Source organism: Pleurodeles waltl, chromosome 6 (genome assembly GCF_031143425.1).
Source record: "Pleurodeles waltl isolate 20211129_DDA chromosome 6, aPleWal1.hap1.20221129, whole genome shotgun sequence".
Lineage (NCBI taxonomy): Eukaryota > Metazoa > Chordata > Amphibia > Caudata > Salamandridae > Pleurodeles > Pleurodeles waltl.
In genome coordinates this window covers 482,466,406-482,490,136 of record NC_090445.1, presented here as the reverse complement: position 1 = coordinate 482,490,136, position 23,731 = coordinate 482,466,406, and positions in this window count along the sequence as shown.

The window sequence follows — 23,731 nt, the reverse complement described above, 5'->3', positions numbered from 1 at the left end:
AGTAGGCTTGTCTGCGAGGGCCAGGGAGACTGGCGCTGGGCGCGGTCTTGGCGCAGACACGCTTGCCTTTGGCGTGCCATCCGTGCCGCAGCTTCCATAAAAGGGGGGAGGGAGGGAGTGGCAGCTGGGAGGAGGGAGGACTGGATGAATGGGAAGGTTGGGGGGGGTGGGGCCGCAGGGGAAGGCAGCGGCGGGAAAAAAGAAAGAAATGGAGGAGAGGTGGTGGAGGGAGGCGTGAGGGGCAGCAGGGGACGCAGCAGCTGGGGAAGTGGAATGAAGCAGGGAGAGACAAAGGAACAGAACGGTGAGGTGGTGGAGGGAGGCGGTTGGGGCCGCAGGGGATGCAGCGACTGGGGAAGTGGAATGGAGCAGGGAGAGACAAAGGAACGGAACGGTGAGGTGGAGGAGGGAGGTGGGAGGGGCCGCAGGGGACGCAGCGTTTGGGGAAGTGGAATGGAGGAGGGAGAGACAAAGGAACGGAACGGTGAGGTGGAGGAAGGAGGCGGGAGGGGCTGCAGGGGACGCAGCAGCTGGGGAAGTGGAATGGAGCAGGGAGAGACAAAGGAACGGAATGGTGAGGTGGAGGGGGGAGGCGGGAGGGACCGCAGGGGACGCAGCGGCTGGGGAAGTGGAATGGAGCAGGGAGAGACAAAGGAACGGAACAATGAGGTGGAGGAGGGAGGCGGAAGGACCGCAAGGGGACCAGCGGCTGGGGAAGTGGAATGGAGCAGGGAGAGACAAAAGAACGGAACGGTGAGGTGAAGGAGGGAGGCGGAAGGGGCCGCAGGGGACGCAGCGGCTGGGGACGTGGAATGGAGCAGGGAGAGACATTAGGAACGGAGCAGTGAGGTGGTGGTGCTGGGCTGGGGAGCGGGAAGCAATCTGCCTGCTAGTGCAGGGTCAAGGGTTGCTCAATAGGCACCAACTAGTTTTGGTTGGGCAACCGGGAGTACTTTTCCCTTGTGGTGGAATATCACAAATCGAAGTTTGAGCCACAAGTGCTTCCTCCTTGGGGGCACTTAGCAGGAATAGATTGAAGTCCCCAGTCAGGGTGAAGTCTTCTGTTTCTTCCTCACTTGTATGTGTCACCAGCTGTTCTGCAGGTGGCGTGCCTCCTTAGCTTAGTGTTTTGGAATTGATGTAGATATTGATAATAAGTAGTCCAGAGGTCCTGTTCTGTAATGTAGTAATTTTTATTGCACTAGTGGATGGCGTGGCAGACTGTAGGGAGTCGGCCAAAGCTCTGCAAATGATTGAGATGTAAGTTACCAGGCCGCTTTATAAATGACTATACTTTTCTCCCTGATTGCTGGAGTAAAGAAGCACAGATATCCCTGCAGGTGTATTGGTTCTGCTAGCCAGGTTTCCTTTAAGGTGATGATGTCAAAGCTGTTTAAGTAATGAAGAAAGTCCTGATCGGCAACCTTACTGGCAAGGCAATTAATGTTCCAGGAGCACAGTTGGAGTTGATCAGTGCCTGCCTGATTGTGCCATTGGCTACCCGATTGGCAGCTGATTGTTCTAGTGATCTGCCTATACTCGTTGAGTGGATAGAAAGATTCAGCTTTCCCTTGAAGGGGCCTGTTGGCGACCTGAGGAGTCTTTGTCTTATTAGGGGAATGGCCCCTTGAACCTCTGAAAACAGATGTAGTAATTTTGGTCAGGCTCGCCAGGTGGGTGCCTCTGCCCTCTATAAGCAGGGGGTAGAGTAATCAGGCTTGTGGAGAGCTGTAATCCCCCATAGTTTGAAGGTAGAGCTTTCCACCAAGATTTTCAGAGCAATGTTGGGAGTTCTCCAGGTTGTCTTGGTTACTTCAACCCAAGCGATTATACCAGGCTATGGCAAAACTCCAGCAGTGGGGAACATCCTGAAGGCCATTTTCCTGATATACTCAGATAGGTGGGTTAAGGTCAAAATGGGGGATGGGTATCACCTGCCAAGAGAAGTGAAGACGACTTCAAGATTAAAACAAGGATGTGTTATGCACCCCTTCTTTTTAATTTCTATATTGCAGATCTCTCCACAGAACTGAATATCATGGTGTCTTATGCCCCAAGCTTTGGCGGCCAGACTCTGTCAAGTATCTTCTACGCAGGTGATTTGTTACTGCTTAGTAATGCAAGAATAGGCTTACAGAGATTATTAAACTGCTTTGTTTGTTATGCAGAGGTTAATGGGATAGAAATAAATCATAAAAAGATTAAAGTTATCCCATTTAATTGCTGCATCCTACATAAACATAAATGGCACCTTAAAGGAGAAATAATTGATGAACCCAGAGTCACATTTAATTAAGTCAATTGGGACACTCTCTGCTCCCACAGCCTTACCCTCCACACTCTCCTGGATGGCCACCGTAACTTCCTGCAGGGAAACTTGGGGGAAGGATTGAAAGTCCCTTGGAGTAAACTCCCCCCATCAAGATCTTCAGCTGTGTATATCCTCCCAAAATGTGACACCCAGTCCACCCCATTTATATGGCAGCCAACAGAGGTTCCACTCTGATCTTTAGTACGCATACAGGACACAGCCCTCCAGAAAGTCTTACTATCTTTGGGGTGGGCTGTATTTGTTAATACAGCCCATTGATGGATAACTACAACTTTCTTGCCCTGGCTTGTGACAGCTTTGTAATGATTGTGCTGGGCTGCTACCAAAGCTGAATCAGGGGGCCTCATGTTCAAAGCTCTCTGCCACAGGCAGTTTGCCTGTGAGCATTAATTGTCAAAGCAACAATGGGGCTGGCATGTTTGTTTATTAAGTACGGATAATGACTGTCTGATCTTCCCACAAAGCATCGCAAAAGAGGGGATCACTGGCTCTGTTTCACTATCTAAACAGAAGAGGGACAGGGAGGTTTATATGGTCCAGTGTACAGTCTCCCAATGTAACTTATAAATCAAAAGGGTACAATGTTCCACAAAACAAAACAGAAATCCACTGGGCACTTCGCAAAACAGAAGCAAAAACCCTCACACATCCATTTGGATGTCATGCTTCATCATAGGGTATGATGCTCGTCAGACAGGCGCAGCAATGTCTGACGGGCCCCTCAGGGGGGCTCTTTGCTGGAGATCTTATCTGGTCATGCGTGCCGTGATCAGAGGTCAGTAGGGGTAAATTTAGACCTACAGTCAGGAAGAGAGGATTAAAATTGCCTCAAGAACTTCACAAACCCAAAATTATTGATCGTTGAGGGTCTTGGTCATGGTTAAAAAATGTACTGGGGAGTGGGTAGGAAATAATGTTCCACCACTCAACTGAAATATGAGGGTGAGAAGGAAAACTTTCTTCAATCACCAAAGAAGGTCAACATGTTTCATGCTTAAGGTGTCCTTACGAATCAGATGGCATTTGGTCAGGACCAAAATAAAAAAAATGGACTCCTACACTATGCTAATTGCAAAACTGTATACTGGAGAAATTAAAATAGTTAGCTTACTCATAGAGTTACGCACCCAATAATCTAAGTAGATGTGTGCCTTTGGAAAATGACAATGATTAAAAAAAGCAATGAGTTAGGATAGAAAGCAATTGCACACTAAAAACCGCAACAAAGTGGTGTGCCACTCAGGGATATCGTGTTGCCATGCTTGGTGTAAAAGCAAACTCCAGGAAACGGCTGCTTACCACTTCTATTTGGGATTGTACTCCATAGGATAATGCCAATACAGGACTGACTTTGCCTCTATATAAGTGTGAGAAGTGCATTAGTAAATTTGTTATGAGAATAGATAACAGGGATGTATAAACAGATGTGTGATGCCTCATATGATGTCTGCACTAGGAGAAGAAGAAACGAAGCATTCCTCATGTGCATGATATGAGATAGTGGACCCTGGATAGTAAATGATAAGTTATCAATGAACCCAGGGTCATATTATGCCCCAAGACATTTACTATGGTAGCATTCACAATTGACAATAGGGAAGTATTTATCAAAACCAAAAATCAAAATTTTAGTAAAGTGCTCCATATACACAATACCCTAGGTTATAAATCACAATCCATGTAGAGTAACAGAATAACCAATAACTAGTCGCTATAGATAACCCAAAAAACAAGTAGCTAGTCATTATCCCTGTATTATCAGTCTAAAAAAACGTTGTAGGGTCATGGTATCAGTCTTGTGCAAAATGAGTGCAAAATGCAGTCTGCCAATCATGTTGGGAGATCATACTCACAGTTAAGGGTGAGAGTCCACAGCGGGGAACCTACCCGCTGGCCACATTTCCCAAATGCTATGGGGAAGACATGATTGGAGGTATAAGACCAGATGATGCCGATCGGAGCTCCAATCAGGAGGAGGGCAGGCGTCATGTAGACGTCATCGGTGAGAAGTCCTGCCCCTGGAGTCATAAAAATAAACAGAGGACCAATGCCTCGTCTCTCTTCATCGGAATGTCTAGTCCGTAAAGTCAAAGAAATGGAAGAGGGACCACTGACTCGACCCTCTTCGAACAAAAAGAAGAAAGAAAACAAAGCATTCACATGGTAATGCGCTCATATTAAAAATAAATAAACGAGGGACGCAACTCTTGTTTCACTTGGGAACAACAACTGGAGATTAAAGGAAGGACTACAGTTTGGTATGTAGGGGATGATAATAAACGGCGGACCAAGTCCTCATTAATCATAAAGGTAAGTACACAGAAATAGAAGGTATTGTCTTTGTCTAGTAATATGGAGACAAAAACCTTATATTCAAAAGGTACTGTGCTAGTCACAAAAATCAACATAAGTAAACAAGGGACCAAACCCTCATTTCCCTTGGTAGCATCAACAAAGAAAGAGTAGCCCAATTTGGTATGGAGAGCGTGGAACTTAAAGAAGGGCCAAACCTCGTAAATAATAATGGGAAACACACATGAAAAGAGGGTCTTGTCTTCATCTTGAAAAAAGGAGAGACAACCACACCTCAGTCTTTGGATGTCTGAGGGTTTTTGCTTCTGGTTCGTGAAGTGCGCAGTGGATTTCTGTTTTGTTTTGTGAAACAGTGTACCTTTTAGATTGCTAAGTTACATTGGCAGACTGTACACTGGACCAAATAAACCTCCCTGTCCCTCTTATGGTTAGATACAATTGCACAGCGGCTCAGCTGTGGGACATAGATTTACATTGTTTACTAATTGTAGCTCTGATGCCCCATCATGGAAGATTTCCAGAGTCTCAGTTTTGATGATGACATTGTCACTCCCATACTTCAAACTTCCTCTATTATTGATAACAACAGAACTGGCCCTTCAGGTAGCCTCAAGGAGGACTGAGATAAATTGTCCTCATTGAATCGAGACTTGATTAAAACAATATTGCATGGTACCATTATAAAGAATATCTTCAGGCTGATATTGCTCCCAACGGCTTGATTGTGCAGAATGTGCCCAGAATCTCTTTACAAGACTTAGATGGTCATTATGACCTGGACGGTGACTATTAAAGTGGTGGTAATACTGCCAACAGGCTGGAGGTAATTAGCGTCAAATTGACAGTGATAACTCCCATAGACAGCTAATGTACCACACCAACCGCCAAGGTGTTAACACTACTGACCACAGCGTTAGCCATCAACTGCCAGGCAGAAGACAAGGTACCACCCATCATATTAAGACATAAGACATAGCAAACCGCCACAACGAAAGACTCACCATCAGAGACACAGAGAAGACCATCGCCACCATGGAACCGGAACTTCAAGTCTTCCCGATGCTCTTCTACACCAGGCTCCACCTGGAACACCAATGCCGACGAAGACGACGCCGGTGAGTACAGCACCCTAACATACAAGGGAGGGAGAAAAAGGAGAGTGACACACACACGCACAACACACACCATTCGCACACACACCATACACACAACCAGCTGCAGAGGAAAACCTGTCTCACAGGACACGTCATAATAATGCAGTGACAACATTTATCCAGAACTGAAAGTATAAGTTGATGCTAACAGCCTCTATATTGTCCATGTGACAAGAAATACATGAGTCACTGTTCAGAAAGGGACAATGGCCAGTCCAAAGTACAAAAGGCCCACATGGCCACAGGGCACAGACTAAGGTCCAACTCGTTTTCTGAAGTAATCTGCACTACAATGTGCAGGGGCATCATGTTGGGAATGGCCAAGCACCTCGGGGGAAGGGGGTGGGGGCACTTCAGCTGAAGTAAGGAACTTGCCCACTGGTTCTGGAGGGGGCTCAATGCCCATTTCTCTTTGCTGGGGAGTGCAAGGTCACAGTCTCTGAGGTGGGGAACTTGCCCACTGGTTGTGGAGGGGCCTCCTTGTGCAACAGTCCCTGGAGGGTGGCCTACATGTCCTCTGCTGGAGGTGAGGGCTGCTGTGTCCCAGCTGGAGGTGAGGGGAGCTGTGTCTCAGCTGGAGGTGAGGGTTGATGTGTCCCAGCTGGAGGTGAGGGCTGCTGTGTCCCAGCTGAAGGGGGGGGGTGCTGTGTCCTACCTAGAGGTGAGGGCTGCTGTGTCCCAGTTGGAGGTGAGGGCTGCTGTGTCCCAGCAGGAGGTGAAGGCTGCTGTATCCCAGCTGGAGGTGAGGGCTGCTGTGTCCCAATTGGAGGTGAGGGCTCCTTGCCTACTGCTGTTGGAGGGTAAACCCTGCCAGCCTCTGATGAAGGTGAGGGCTCCTTGCCCACTGCTTTTGGAGAGGAAACCCTGCCAGCATCTGCTGGAGGTGAGGACTCCTTGCCCACTGCTGTTGGAGGGGCCTCTTGCCTCTCTTAGGTGGTGGAGTGGGATCCTTCCATCTCCTGGGCGGTGGAGTGGGATCCTTTCCTCTCTTTGGTGGTGGAGTGGGATCCTTCCCCCTCTTGGGTGGTGGAGTGGGATCCTTTCCTTTCTTGCCCCCACGATTAGGAGGTGCCTCCACTGTCCCCGTGGACTGTTTGGCTGAGGTGCTGGTCTGGGGCGTTGTGACCCTGCTCTTACGGGCAGGACGGGGGTGGAGGAGGGAAGAGGTCAAGTTGGGCATGAAAAAGCTTCTTAGGGATGGTGGCGCGGGATGAGAAAGGAGGGATGGGAGTGGAAGTTGAAGGAGTGGTTGTTGGAGGTGTATGTCTGCTGGACTTAGGTGCAGGTGCATTGGCAGTGTGCTGATGTGAGGTGGATGCTGTTGGGTGTCTGAGTGCGTGTGTTTGTGTCTCTTGGAGGAGGCAGACAGGGTGGAAGAGGGCACAGGGGACGTGGTAATGGATGTTTTGGAGGTGTCTGCAAGTGAGGTGTGTGTGCTGCTCGGTGTGGTGATGGTGGTGGTGGATGTTGATGCAGTGCATGCAGGTGTGAGTACAGATGTGACAGTGAGGGAGGAGGTGAAGGAGGGGGAGACAGTGGAGGCAGTGGATGTTATTGTGTGTGCAATTGTCTGTTGTTTGTGTGAGTGCTTGTGACCTGAAGTGTGCTGCCTGTGCTTGTCTTTGCCACCCTTGTGTGATGTTTTGTGTGCATGTTTGTCTGTATCAGTGCATGGGATGGGTTGGGGTTGAGGAGATTGACCTGGGAAGTGGTAGTTGGAAGGGGGACAGTAGGAACAGGGAAGATGGCTGCCATCAGAGAGGAGGCCAGAGCCTGGAACTATCTCTGTTGGGCTGCCAATACACAGTGAATGCCCTCCAGGAATGCATTGCACTGCTACATCTGGGATGGCAGCCCCTGGATGGCATTCACAATGGTTGACTGTCCTACAGAGATAGATCTCAGGAGGTCAGTAGCCTCCTCACTGAGGGCAGCAGGGCTCACTGGGGCAGGGCCTGAGGTGCCTGGGGTGAAGGAGATGCCTATCCTCCTGGGTGAGCGGGCACGGGAAACTCAGTGAGGGGCTACTGGGAGGGTGGTGCTGGTACGGGGGTCAGCGTCTGTACCTGTAGCTGGGTTGGTCCCAGAGGTGTCCGTCACCACCAGGGATCTTCCATCGGAGGAGGAATATGAGTCAGTGTTGTCACCTCCTGTCTCCGCCGTGGTGCTCCCCTCGCCATCCGTTTCACTGGTCTCCTCGGAGTCAGTGGACTCTGCTTCCTGGGTTCTGTGGGATACAGCTCCCTCTGTCATCGGTGCCCCTGCTCCTCTGCCAGATGATGCTAATGCACACATGGACAGGATGACAGAAAAAAAGGAGGGTGGAGAGAAAGGGAGCACTGGGTCAATTGCAGCAACAACACCACAGATGGCACACATTATCGTCACACACAGGCATCAGGATTGAGCACAATGCATTGCACTGGCATTCCATTGGCTAGGTACCACAGCAAGATGTGAGACAACCCCCGCTAACTGCACCCCTCCTGTGAGTCACTTAACCCTTTCTGAAATGAAATGCAACCTAGGTAGGTTACCAAATTTAGCAATACAACCATTACCCTTGAGCTAGAGCACACTGCGATTTCTGACCTGGCATTAAGGGGATCCCATTAACTGACACCCACGAGCAGGATCCCATGTCACCTACCAATCATAGTTGTAACACACACTGTACCCACCCTTTGTGGCTGCTGTGATGCCCTCAAGAGCCAAGCTAGCTCTGGGTAGGTCACTGCCAATATGCAGGCCATCAGGAGGGTCAGGTTCCGACAGACACCCCGCACTAGTTAGGAGGCCATCCTCAGCTGGGTCTCTGTGGTTTTCTGGGCCCAGCATCTCAGGTCCTCCCACCTCTTCCTACAGTGGGTGCTCCGCCTACTGTAGACCCCAGGGTCCACACGTCCTTGCCGATGGCAAACCACAATCCCTTCTTCTGATGGGTGCTGACCTGCTGAGGAAACACAGGCAGGAGGACACCATTACACATACAATCCAGCCTGTCACACATATGGCCCACAAATCCTCTTCCATCCCCATTGGCACACACATCAACCAGCACCCACCATGTACACTACCACCAGACCCCCCCAAATAACACGATTATTGCACACACATCTCCATGCAACCTTGTCACATGCATCGTTCCCAAGGTATACTCACCTGTTGGACTGGAGGCCCATATAGCTGCTCATACTGGGGTAGGACCTCATCCACCAAACGCTCCAACTTCTCCGAAATGAAGGCAGAGGCCTTTTCCCGGGTCACACGGGCCATGGTAGGAGCCAGTCACAGGTCACAGCAGCACACGCAGTGTAGATGTTGTCCTGTGGAAAGTCAGGAATCAAGTGAGGTTATAGACAGAAAATGGTGGTCACGTCCACGGCGGTGTACACCGTCACTGCTGCTGGTGATCCCCATTGGCCACTGTCCTCCATAGAGCCCCATGTTATCCAATGAGGAATATCACAGTGGTGCAAGACCGCCTTCCGCCATGACGCGCAACGCTGGCAGAGTTACCTCATTCCACTTGTCCCTACATACAGGAGAGGCGGTCGCCATTTTATGGTGGTGGACAATATTCAGATAATCAAGAACTGCATCATTTCTATAATTTGCACATACATTGCCATTCCAATTGTCCCATCATGTTACTGCTCTATGTACACTGAGGTGGTGCTTCCATTGTTCAAATTGTGACAGCCTGCTCACTCTTGCGTCCCTTAGATGCCTACCACTGAGGAGGAATCGGAGGAGGAGACAAGACTTCGTGTACAGGCCCCTAGTGGACTTGGCTACACTGGAGGACAGCCACATAATACTGACCTATAGACTGGACAAGGCCACTATCACAGAGCTATGTGCTGAATTGGAGTCTGATCTGATACCAGCTATCCGTCATCCCACTGGGATCCCCCCTCCATTGCAGGTTCTATCAGTGCTCCATTTCTTGGCAACTGGTTCTTTCCAAGTGACAGGGGCTTGGCAGCAGGAATGTCACAGCCAATGTTCTCAATCGTGCTGGTAAGGGTTTTGTCTGCCCTGGTGAAACACATGTGCAGCTACATTGCTTTCCACCAGGTGGATGATTTGGCCACTGTGAAGGCAGGATTCTATACAATGGGACATATACCCAATATTATTGGGGCAATAGATGGTACACATGTTGTGTTTGTCCCCCTGCCAGAATGAACAGGTGTTCAGAATTTGGAAGAGTTTCCACTCACTCAATGTGCAAATGGTGTACCAGGCGGACCAGTACATCTCCCACGTCACTGCCAAGTATCCTGGGTTGGTGCATGATGCCTTCGTCCTGAGGAATAGCAGCAACCGAAATGTGATGGCACAACTACAGAAGCACAGGGTGTGGCTAATTGTTGAGCCCGAACCAGGAGAATTATTTAATGGACCTTCAGCCTCCTGAAGGGCAGGTTCTGATGGCACCATCTAACAGGTGGATCCCTGTGCTACTCACCTGAGAAGGCCTGCCAAATAGTAGTGGCATGCTGCATGTTGCACAACCTGGCCGTCAGACGACAAGTGCCTTATTTGCAGGAGGAGGAGACTGGAAATGTCCCTTTGGCAGCAGTGGACCCCGAGGACAGTGAGGATGAGGAGGCAGAGGATGAGGATGTGAACAAGAGAACATCAGTTATATGTCAATACTTCCAGTGACACACAGGTGAGAGAGTGGAACTGGCCATTCCTCTGATTATTGATGTTTTCTGTGTGGCTGTAGCAGGATGGCATTCACTTCCTTTGCATCTCTACTTACTGCCACCTATGGCTTCTCATTTTGCAGATGTTGGTGATACTGTGTACTGATGTGATGACTACAGACAGATACAGGTCATTAAATGTATGCTATCACAGTGTTCAGATCATTTGCACATGATGTGACTGTTTCCATTTATGCATATTTTCATCATATAAAACACTTTCACTCAGGTTGTGTTCAAGAGTGTTTATTGTAGTGCAAATAACTGACAGAAAAGTGCAATGGAATGGGATGATGGTTGAGGAAAGTCCAGGGTATTGTTCCAGTCTGTTTGTAGAACAGGTCCAGTGTCCAATGGACCATAGGAAGGGGGTCAAATGCAGTTGAAAGTGGACAAGGTGACAAGGTGGGACACAAGGGGGACATTCAGGAGGGTCTCATTTCCTGGCAGTGGTGTTGGTCTTGGCAAGTGTCTCTGGCTTCTGTCTGGGTCACAGGGAATGTTTGTGGGGTGATTCACCTTCTGCAGGAAGAGGGGTGCCGGTGGCCTGTGGGTCCTGTGGCAGGGCCTCCTGCCCACTAGTTGCAGTGGAAGTGGTGGGCTGGTCAGTAGACTGGCTAGTGGTAGGGGCCTGCTTGTGAGCTGTCCATTCCATAATGATGTTGGCCATTTCTACCAGCACCCCTGCTATGGAGACCATGGTGGTGTTGATGGCCTGCAAATCCTCCCTGATCTCTTGATGGTGTACCTCCTGCAGCTGCTTGTTCTCCTGCATGATTGTAAGGATATGGCCCATCTTGTCCTGGGATTGTTGGTAAGCCCCCAGGACATTAGTGAGTGCCTCCTGGATAGTTGGTTCCCTGGGCCTGTCCTCCCCCTGTAGCATAATGCTCCCCTGTTCCCCTGTGCCTGTGTCCTGTGAACGGTGTGCCTACTGCCCCAGGTCCCTGATTGTCTTGGGGGTGAGGTGTGGACTGGGGTCCCTGTACAGGTGAGTACACTGCTGATTGACGTGTCCTGGGGACAGAGGTGTGGGGACGTTGGGTGGGTGCTGTGGTGTTGGATACTGATAGAGGAGGCTCTGTGGTGGACTGAGTGGGCTGGGGTGACCAACTGACCAGTGGTCCCTGATGGGCCAGGTAGTTCATCCAGATTCTGAAGTCCAGAGTTACTGTCATCTCTCGGAGCATCTTCTGTTAGGGGACTGGATAGCTGTGACACCTCCTCGCCGCTGATATTGCCTGGGGCACCCGTGGGGATATTAGTGATGTACTATACTTCATGTCTGTGACATACTGTATATCCCTTGCTTCCCCTCTATTGTTGCTGTTGCCCTGCCACCTTTGTTTATGTATGGTGATGTATTGTGTGATTGTTAGTTCTCCATGGTCCGCATGCTTTGGTGATGGGTGTCCATGCAGGGCTGGGAGGGCTGTCCATGCATTGGTATAGCATGCAGCGCTTGGCATTGGGGGTTAGTCAGATGTGTAGGGGCAGTGTGTGAGATGGAGTGGAGTGATGGGTGTCAGGGTGCGGGGGTGGGATGGCATGCAGGTATGGGGTTGATAAGTAGGAAATGTCGACTCACCAGTGTCCAGTCCTCCGGCAACTCCAGTGAGTCCCTCAGGATGCAGTATTGCCAAGACTTGCTCCTCCCATGCTGTGTGCTGTGCGGGAGGAGGCGGGGGTCCACCGCCAGTTCTCTGGATGGCAAGCTGGTGCCATGCTGCCACGGAACTTACCTTCCCCCGTAGGTCATTCCACCTCTTCCTGATGTCATCTTGGATGCTGTCCCATGGCATTCACCTTGTCCACGATTCTCCGCCATAGCTCCATCTTCCTGGCAATGGATATTTGCTGTACCTGTGCTCCAAACAGCTGTGGCTCTACCCTGACTATTTCCTCGACCATGACCCGCAACTCCTCATCTGTGATACTGGGGTGCCTTAGTGGGGGACATGGGTGTTGTGTGTTGTGCAGAGGATGTTAAGTGATGTGGTGGGGTGTGGGATGTGGGGTGCGTGATGGATGGATGGGTGTTTGTGGTGTGTGTGTGTACTTGTCTCAGAGGTCTTCGTGTTAGTCTTGTGGCACTTATTGGTATTCGTAAAGGGTGGTGTTTAATCTGAGCGTGTGTTTTGTAGTGCTATGGGTGGGTGGGTGTGGTGTGTGTATCAGTGTCAGATGTGTGTTTATGATATTGGCCAATGTTGTGTTGTTTTGTATTTGGGTGGCCCTTCTGAGCACGCCGGTGTGTACCACCAATGGTTTACTGCCATTGAATGTCCACTGTGGTGATTTGTGGGTCATAATGTGGTGGGCGTTGTTTTGTTGGTGTAACGGTATGGGTGTTTGTATTGACATTTTACCACTGACCTTTGGGCTGGCAGATTTGTGTATGTGGCAGTATTCTGTCGGATTGGTGTACGTTGTGTCATAATACAGCGAACGGATATTCGCCACCGTGGTGGTATGTTGGGGGCTGTCACCACAGCATTTAAATTTCATCTAGCCGAGATCAATACTGAATTGAATGAAACAAAAGAATATTTATTGTTTTTCAGAGGTGGCACACCCACCAACATCAGAACATAGAGGCAAGTCTCATGAGGTACATTTAAGACCATAGGACTAGTCTTTTCACCCGTGCAGATATTTCCATAGTAATTTTCACCCACGTGGGCTTAATTAACCACAAGAGGTTGAAGATGGTTATTACCAATATCTTCTGCACCATGGGCAGCCGTCTGCAAGTTCTCACTATCATTCTCATTCCATGGAAGGAAGATCCACTACAGATGGGCCAGAAGCCCATACCTGTGCATGAGTTTCACCTTTGCTGGCTGAAGGCTCTCTGCTAGATGCACTAGAGTTGTGTGCCACAATAGTTGTAGGACAGTCTGGGCAGGCAATGCCGATGGCTTCAATTAGGCTTTTATTACATTTTCAATGACCTGCAGCCAGTCCTTAATTGGTTTTAATTTGTCTTCCAAAATGGCTGAGAGCCTGTTACAAACCTCCTCAATATTCGCAATATATTTGACAAGTTGATCCCACTTAAAACCTTACACCACAACAACGATGGAAATACCAATGGATTAATTAAAGGAAAAAAAAAGGATCATCCGTTTGCTGTTCTTCAACATCAATGGAACAACTAAAAAACGAAATTGACAGAACATACACCTAAAGACCAGATAGGAGCTACAAATCTATCATCATGGAATAAGAAAGAGTGCACAGCTCACACAGAATGTCCAATGTCAAGGGCACCACTAAGAAACTCCACAAAATTCTCTCTGAATTCTGCAACCCAGAATACATTTCAATAATTACTCCTCAATCAGAAGACTTCTTTATCTCCATGGCAGATAACTGAATATGCAAAGCTAAAATGCTAGAACTCTATCTTGCCAACTAGCAGTAGAGCTCAATATCACCTTCATATGATCAAGAACAAAAATCTCAATCCATCAAATTTGTCAAGCAGTACATAAACCTTCCCAGAAAAATGTAAAGACAGAGCAGCTTCCACTTGAATATCGTACTTCTATTTTTAAAAAACAAGTTGGTATGAGAACAGACAGACATCTGCCAAGTGAGAGTAACAGATCCATTGTAATCTTCCTATGGGACAATCTAAAATTCACAGTGGATACGAATGAGGCAGCAGCATTACTTCTACTGAACCAATCCATTTCTTTGACTGCAGTGTATTACACCTTTTGTGTACTGTTAGAATTGACAGCCTTACGGTGGTCACCCCTAACTTTTTGCCTGCCTCCCTCCACTTTTTGGACACTGTTTTTGCTGGCTTTTAGACTCTGCGCACTTTACCACTGCTAGCCAGTGCTAAAGTGCATATGCTCTCTCCCTTTAAACATGGTAACTTTGGATCATACCCAATTGGACTATTTAATTTACTTATAAGTCCCTGGTAATGTGCACTGTATGTGCCCAGGGCCTGTAGATTAAATGCTACTAGTGGTCCTGCAGCACTGGTTGTGCCACCCACTCAATTAGCCCCTTTACCTTGTCTCAGGCCTGCCATTGCAAGGCCTGTGTGTGCAGTTTCACTGCCACTTCGACTTGGCATTTAAAAGTACTTGCCAAGCCTAAACCTCCCCTTTCTCTACATACTGTATAAGTCACCTCTAATGTGTGACCTAGGTAACCCCTAGAGCAGGGTGCTGTGTGGGTAAAAGGAAGGACATGTACCTGTGTAGATTACATGTCCTGGTAGTGTAAACCTCCTAAATTAGTTTTTACACTACTGTGAGGCCTGCTCCCTTCAGAGACTAACATTGGGGCTGCCCTCATACATTTCTGAAGTGGTAGCTGCTTATCTGAAAGGAGTAGGAAGGTCATATTTAGTATGGCCAGAATGGTAATACAAAATCCTGCTGACTGGTGAAGTTGGATTTAATATTACTATTCTAGAAATGCCACTTTTAGAAAGTGAGCATTTCTTTGCACTTAAAACTTTCTGTGCCTTACAATCCACTCAGACACACCCCAAACACAGGGTACTCAACCTCACTTGCATTACATACTAGTGCATTTTCAATGGGTCTTCCTGGGCTGGGAGGGTGGAGGGCCTGCCCTCACACATAGGACTGCCACACCCCCTACTAGGACCCTGGCAGACAGGATTGAACTGAAAGGGGACCTGGTGCACTTCTCAAACACCCTTTGAAGTCTCCCCCACTTCAAAGGCACATTTGGGTATAAAACAGGGCCTCTGCCCTACCACCTCAGACAGTAGCTGGAGAAGAAACCTGAAACAGAACCTGCATCCTGCCAAGAAAAACTGCCTGGCTGCCCAAAGGACTCACCTGACTGCTTTCTGCAGAGGACTGCTGCCTTGCTGTTGCCCTGCTGCCTTGCTGAACTCTTGCCTTGCTGCAGAAGTGCTTTCCAAGGGCTTGGATAGAGCTTGCCTCCTGTTCCCTGAAGTCTCAGAACCAAAAAGACTTCTTTCTTTCAAGTGGACTCCTTGTGCAGCGGAAAATTCGACGCACAGTCTGCTCCGCTGTGAAAAATTAATCACACGCCGACCCGGGACGCCGCTGCTCGACTTCACAAGGCAAAGATCGACGCGGCGCCTGCGGTGCGACCGGAACTTCGACGCACGGCCCGCCTGGACAACGGCGCCCGTCTTCCAGAGGAAATCGACGCAGCGCCTGCCGTGAGGGAGAAAATTCCATTCACAGCCCACCGGAACGACGCACAGCCGGGCAACAAGCCCAGGATTCCACGCACAGACCCCAGGGCATCTGAAAACCCAGCGACCCACAGAGGAGACTTTCCGAGTGCCGAATATCGACGCGTGAAAAATAAAGACGCAAGTAAATGTGTGAAGGGGCGAAACCGACGCACACACCATTTTACACGCATCTCCTCCTCTGCGGCCCTTTGCGGAGATTTTTCACTCCAAACCAGGTACTTCGTGCTTGAAAGAGACTTTGGTGGTCATTACAACCCTGGCGGATGGTGTTAAAGCGGCGGTAAGACCGGCAACAGGCCAGCAGTAAAAAAATTGCAATTACGACCATGGCAGAAACCGCCAACAAAGACAGCCACTTTAACACTCCGACCGCCACAGCGGTACAAACAAACAGCTTAGCGGTCAACGCCAACAGACAGGCGGAGGACAAAGTACCACCCACAGTATCACAACCTACCAATCCCCCTCCTTTTCCGGGGCGGATTCACCGTGGACAAAAACACGGCGGGAAACAGGACTTCGACGGGAAAAACGCTCACCTCTGCACACCCCACGAGGAATCCGGACGCCATGGAATCAGAGCTGCAGATCCTGCCAGTCCATATCTTCCTGCTCCTCTACCAGGAGCACGAACGCCGGCGGCGAAGACAACGGTGAGTACTGCACCTACGACACAGGGGAGGGGGAGGGAAAAACAGGGACACACACTCGCAACACGCAACACCCCCACCCTCACCCACGACAACACACACACTAATACAGCATGATACATTATAGTTACACCCCAAACCCCCCAGAAGAATGCAAAGACAAAAGAAAATGAGTGTAACAATTGTAATATATTAAAATCAAGTACGCAAAAATATATATATACACTATAAACAAAATATACACCAAACTTAGTAGTCCAGGTAGTGCTCCAATGAAGTCCGTGGAACACTGGACCCACACGGTATGGGCGAGTCCCACACAAGATCCCCGACCATGACAGAGAGAACACTGCATGGGCATCATAGAGCAAGAAAACAGGCACCTCAGGGGGAGGGAAAGGGGGGGCACCTAAGACGGTTGAGTACACGACGCCAAATCCACGAGAGGGACACATGCCCACTGTTCCATCCTGGGGAGTGCAAAGCCACAGTCTCTCAAGTCTCTACAGTGGGTGGTTTGCTCACTGTTCCATCCTAGGGAGTGCAAAGCCACAGTCTCTCAAGTCTCTACAGTGGGTGGGTTGCCCACTGTTCCATCCTGGGGAGTGCAAAGCCACAGTCTATCAAGTCTCTACATTGGGTGGGTTTTCCACTGTTCCATCCTGGGGAGTGCAAAGCCACAGTCTCTCAAGTCTCTACAGTGGGTGGGATGCCCACTGTTCCATCCTGGGGAGTGCAAAGCCACAGTTTCACAAGTCTCTACAATGGGTGGGTTTCCCACTGTTCCATCCTGGGGAGTGCAAAGCCACAGTCTCACAAGTGGATGACAGTCTCTGCTGGTTCTGGAGGGGGCATGGTGCCCAGAGTGCTTCATCCTGCTAAGAACTGAGGTAGTGGATGCATCTCTCCACTGGTTCTGGGGGGGGCATGGTGCCCAGAGTGCTTCATCCTGCTAAGGACTGAGGTAGTGGATGTGAATCTCCACTGGGTCTGGAGGGGGCATGGTGCCCAGAGTGCTTCATCCTGCTCGTGACGGACACAGTCGCGTCAGTGCTCTTGGCGCTCATGGGCCAGCGGTGTCCTTTGCAGTGACTCAGTTGCTGGCGGTCCTTCATGGCCCAGCGGGGCTGGTGCTGGCGGTCCTGTCTGGCCCAGCGGGGCTGGTGCTGGTGGTCCTCTCTGGCCCAGCGGGGCTGGTGCTGGCGGTCCTTCATGGCCCAGTGGGGCTGGTGCTGGTGGTCCTGACTGGCCCAGCGGGGTTGGTGCTGGCGGTCCTGTCTGGCCCAGCGGGGCTGGTGCTGGCGGTCCTGTCTGGCCCAGTGGGGCTGGTGCTGGTGGTCCTGTCTGGCCCAGCGGGGCTGGTGCTGGCGGTGGCCTCTTGGGCAGCAGAGCAGGTGCTGGCGGTGGCCTCTTGGGCAGCAGGGATGATGGCTGCTCTTCCAAGACCTGCTGACTTTCTTGTGACCCTTCCCCACCTTGGAAGGTGTCGCAGCTGACTCCACACTCCCACCTGTACCTCTGGGAGCGGCTTTGGTGGATGGAGTTTTCCCCCTCTCCCGCCAGGCACTGGCCAACTTTAGATGCTTCACAGGTGGGGGACTGTCCGTGCTGTGGCTCCGTGCCACACTTGCTGTCCTGGTGGCCGGTGCACTCCAGATTCTGGTGACTACAGGCACCACTGGTCCCGGAGATGTTGTGGCTGAGGTGCTAGGTTGGGACCTGGCGAGTCGGGCCCTAGGAGGCGGACAGGGTGGGGGAGGTGTGGGAAAGAGGTCAAGGTTGGACAGGAAAAGTTTTTTGGAAAGACTGCGACGGGTAGCTGGAGGGGGTTTGGGAGTGGAGGAAGAGGTTGTGGTTGTAGGAGGTGTTGGTTTGGTGACTTTGGGTGAAGGTGCATGCGCTGGAGGCTGTCGTGAGGTGGATGGCTGTTGGGTGGGTGTGTGCCTGCGCTTGTGTATCTTAGGAGGTGGCATCACAGACACACTGGGAGAGGACACAGGGGAAGTGTGAATGGCAGTGGGGGTGGTGACTGCACGTGAGCGGGGTGTGGTGGCGGGTGTGCTGGCGATGGCAGTAGTGGCTGTAGATGTAGTGCATGCAGGTGTTAGTGGAGACGAGACTGGGAGGGAGGAGAGAGACGAGGAGTAGGGGGACACAGTGGAGGCAGTGGATGTTGGTGTGTCTGCATGTGTGTGATGCTTGCGTGAGTGCCTGTGGGATGTGTGGTGCTTATGTTTGCCTGAGCTTCCCTTGTGTGTTGAGGTGTGTGTATGCTGGTCTGAAGGTGTGCTTGGGATAGGCTGAGGTACAGGGGATTGGGTCTGGTTGGAGGAAGTTGGAGGGGGGAGGCTAGAGACAGGGACAATGGCTGCCACCTGTGGTGAGGCCAGAGTCTGAAAAGCTCGCTGAAGGGCCGCCTGACCAGAATAAATGCCCTCCAGGAATCCATTTCGTTTGTTGCAACTGCCTTTCTACACCCTGGGTGGCATTCAAAATGGTAGACTGTCCAACAGTGAGGGACCTGAGGAGGTCAATGGCCTCCTCACTGAGGGCAGCAGGGGTGACTGGGGCAGGGCCTTAGGTGCCTGGGGCAAAGGTGATGCCCACCCTCCTGGGTGAGCAGGCACGGGGCAAAGGCTGAGGGGCTGCTGGGAGGGTGGTGCTGGTAGGGGGGGTGGCAGCTGTACCTGTAGATGTGGGGGGCACAGATGTTGCTGTCACCACAACGGAGCTCCCATCAGAGGACGAGTCCGTGTCACTGGTGTCAGCTCCTGTCCCCACTGTGGAGCTCCCCTCGCCCTCCGTCCCACTGGTGTACTCCGACTCCGTTGTCTCACCCTCCAGGGTCATGTGGGATGAAGCTCCCTCCTGCTCCGTTGCCACTGCTCCTCCGCCTGATGAAGCCAATGCACACAAGAACAAGGAGACCACAAAAAGGGGACGACGACAGAAGAAAGACATGTTGAGTCCATGCATTAAAGCTACCGTTGGCGGACACGACAGACACAGAAGCCCCCTGCACTATGCCGCGCACTTGGCCTCCACTGTTCAATCCCTGTGACCTGGCCTACAAGGCTATGGACGACATCTGCGCACATCGATTTCACAGGAACCTGACTAGGTGTACTTGGCACTGTACACAGGTGGGGTGGGGTGCCACAGGCTCTGACAGCACAAGGGGACTTTGCCTCCTAAACTCGCCCTGGCCTAGGGAAACCCACATCCCGCCTCCCCTACCCAGACGCCTCCACTGCACGCAAAATCAGCAGAATGAGAGTGTACTCACCCCCTTGTGGCTGCTGTGATTCCCCCAAGCGCCCATCCAACTCCGGGTACGCCACCGCCAGGATCCTGAACATCAGGTGGGTCATGATGCAACGGGCACCCCTCCCACGTTGGGAGGCCATGCCCAGCTGGGCCTCCACCGTCTTCTTGCTCCAGCGGCGAATGTCCTCCCATCTTTTCCAGCAGTGGGTGCTCCGTCTGTGGTAGACCCCCAGGGTCCGGACGTCCTTGGCGATGGCACGGCAAATATCTTTTTTCTGGTGGGCGCTGACCTACATGAATTGTACAGGGGGAAAAGAAAAGTTATTACCAAATGCACCATCCCAGTCATTGGCGCCCATCCCAACCCTTGCCATGATGCACATGCACTCACCATCGTTTCATGCACGCCTCAATCCCCCCCCCATCTTTCATCCACCCCACTCCACACAGGCATAGCCCATACAACATGCTCCCAGTATATTTACCTGTTTGTCTGGAGGACCGTAGAGTAGCGTGTACTGGGGGAGGACCCCATCCACGAGTTTCTCCAACTCCTCCGAAGTGAAGGCAGGGGCCATTTCCACAGTCGCACAAGCCATTGTCTCTTCCAGACCAAGGTCACAGCAGCACTTGCAGTGAAGGTCCTCTCCTGTCGAAGATCAGGTATCGAGTGATTGAACAGATAGAAAATGGCGGTCACGTCCGCGGCGGTTCGTACCGTCACCGCCGGCGTACATCGTCATTGGCTCCTGGGACCCATAGGGTCCCATGTTAACCAATGCAGGATTGCGCTGCGGTCTTTGACCGCCTACAGCGACGGTGTACAGCGCCAGCGCAGTTACCTCACATCCCATTGTCCCACTTTACAGGTCAGGCAGCTGCCATTTCAGGGGCCCACATGGCTTAATTTTTAACTGCGTCACACAAACCTAGCCTACCCTCAACACACATGCAGGCCAAATATCGGATTATGATTCGTGTTCGGTGTAAGCTGTGTTTACGTACCTCTGAGTTGTTTGACTCTGTGCTCGCTGTTGTCCTTCATAGGCACCGTCCGCTGGGACATGTGAGGAGATGGCGGCATCCTCCGGTGTACAGACCACTGGTGGACCTGTCGACAATGAAGGAAAGACATGTGATCATCACCTACAGGCTTGATCGTGCCACAATCCTGGAACTGTGTGCCCAGCTGGAGCCAGACTTGATGTCAGCTATCCGCCATCCCACAGGAATCCCCCCTCAAGTGCAGGTGCTGTCAGTACTCCATTTCCTTGCAAGTGGGTCATTTCAAACAACAGTGGCCATAGCATCAGGGATGTCCCAGCCTATGTTTTCCAACGTGTTGTCCTGAGACACATGCAAAGCTACATCGTTTTCCCTCAGGTAGAGGATTTGCCTACAGTGAAAGGAGACTTCTATGCCCTGCGACATATCCCCAACATCATAGGTGCCATTGATGGGACACATGTGGCTCTGGTACCCCCCGCAGGAGTGAACAGCTGTACAGAAACCGGAAGAGTTATCATTCAATGAATGTGCAGATGGTGTGTTTGGCAGACCAGTACATCTCCCATGTTAATGCCAAATTCCCTGGCTCAGTGCATGACGCTTACATCCTGCAGAATAGCAGCATCCCTTATGTGATGGGGCAACTTCAGAGGCACCGTGTGTGGCTATTAGGTGAGCAACTGGAAGCAAGTCAGTGGGAATGGTTGTCTGGGTCTGGGGATATCCCTACAGGTTAGTGTGTGTCTAACAGTTGTCCCTCGCCATTTGCAGGTGACTCTGGTTACCCCAACCTGTCATGGCTACTGACCCCAGTGAGGAATCCCAGGACAAGGGCAGAGGAACGCTACAATGAGGCCCATGGGCGAACTCAGCGGATAATAGAGCGGACCTTCGGCCTCCTGAAGGCCAGGTTCAGGTGCCTCCATATGACATGTGGATCCCTATTCTACTCACCAAAGAAGGTGTGCCAGATCATCGTGGCCTGCTGTATGCTTCACAACTTAGCTTTGTGATGACAGGTGCCTTTTCTGCAGGAGGATGGTCCAGATGGCAGTGTTGTTGCAGCTGTGGAGCCTGTGGACAGTGAAGACGAGGACACAGAAGAAGAGGACATGGACAACAGGAACTCGGTGATCCAGCAATATTTCCAGTGAGACACGGGTAAGAATACAAACCTACCTACTACATGTACTTTAACACTACTACCTCTCTACTGTCTGTCGTTTTCACCAGGTGTATGGTCAATGAGTTGTCATTTTCCCTTACGATTTCACAGATGTGGGTCCCACTGTGTGACATCTGCTTTGATTCCTCATGGACTACAGCTGTGTGACATAGGTATGTTGACATTACAATTGAAAGAGCATTTTGCCACAGTAATTGCTAATACACTATTCCGAAATCACAGACTGACTCCAGATTGTTTTGTGCTTCAAGGGTGTTTTTTAAGTGCTCAATATTGGAGGGGGCTGCAAAATGGTGAGGGTTGATGGTGTAGGAATGTCCATGGCAGAGTCCAGTCTATTAGTCTCACAGGTGCATTGCCCAAATGGGCATGGGAAGTGGAGCTGGGGCAGTTTAAGGATGGACAGGATGACAAAGTGGGACAGAAGGATGACATTCAGGGTGGTCTCATTTCTTGGCGGGGGTCTTGGCATTGTTCTCTGGTCCTGTGGCAGTGCCTCCTGTCCACTAGTGCCGGCGGAGGAGGTGGGCAGTTCATCGTCCATGCTAGTGTCAGGGGCCCCTTGTTGTGCCACAGTGTCCCTCCTGGTGTTCAGTACTTCCTTCAGAACCCCTACGATGGTGCCCAGGGTGGAATTGATGGTTCTGAGTTCCTCCCTGAAGCCCAAATACTGTTCCTCCTGCATGGCTGGGTCTCCTGAAGCTTGGCCAGTACCGTTGCCATCGTCTCCTGGGAGTGGTGGTAGGCTCCCATGATGGAGGAGAGGGCCTCGTGGAGAGTGGGTTCCCTGGGCCTGTCCTCCCCCTGTCGCACAGCAGCCCTCCCAGTTCGCCTGTGCTCCTGGGCCTCCGTCCCCTGGACCGTGTACCCACTACCACTGCCCCCAGGTCCCTGTTGTTGTTGGGGTGGTGGGTTAGCCTGGGTTCCCTGTAGTGGTGGACACACTGCTGATTGACGTGTCCTGGGGACAGAGGTATGGGCCCACTGGGTGGGTGCTGTGCTGGTGTTTCCAGAGAGGGGAAGCTCTGTGGTGGCCTGTGACTGTGTGAGGGGAACTGACTGTCCAGAGGTCCCCGATGGGCCGGGCTGGTCATCTAGATCCAGTTGGACAGAGCTGCTGTCATCACTGTGGGCCTCTTCTGTTGGTGGTGTGGACATGTGTGGACCCTCCTGTCTGGTGACGTTAGGTAGGGGTCCTGCAGGGGTATAAAAGGATGTTTATTACATCTGTGTGTGCCATGGTGTGCAATGGGTGGGTGTCCGTGTACCCCAGTGCTTGCATTCCTGTGTAGAACCTTGTGTGATGATGGTTTAGGGGGGTGTATGGGTATGTGCAGTGGCCATGCTTTGCTGATGGGTGTCCATGCTTTGTTGTTGCATGCAGGGCTTGGTGTTAGGATGTGTGGGTTGTGATAGTGGAACATTTGTGAGGAGTAGGAGTGATGGAGGAGAGGGTGGGGGTATGTGATGGCATGCAGGTAGGGTGGGGGATGTAAAAGTTAAGATTTGACTTACCAGAGTCCATTCCTTCATCTACTCCTTTGAGGCCCTCAGGATGCAGAATCGCCAAGACTTGCTCCTCCCATGTTGTTAGTTGTGGGGGTCCGCCGCCAGTCCGCTGAACCGCAAGGTCGTGTCTTGAGACCACGGAATGCACCTTCCCCCGTAGGTCATTCCACCTCTTCCTGATGTCACCCCGATTTCTTGGGTGCTGTCCCACTGCGTTGACCCTGTCCACGATTCTTCGCCATAGCTCCATCTTCCTAGCAATGGAGGTGTGCTGCACCTGTGATCTGAATAGCTGTGGCTCTACCCGGACGATTTCCTCCACCATGACCCTGAGCTCCTCCTCCGAGAACCTGGGGTGTCTTTGCCG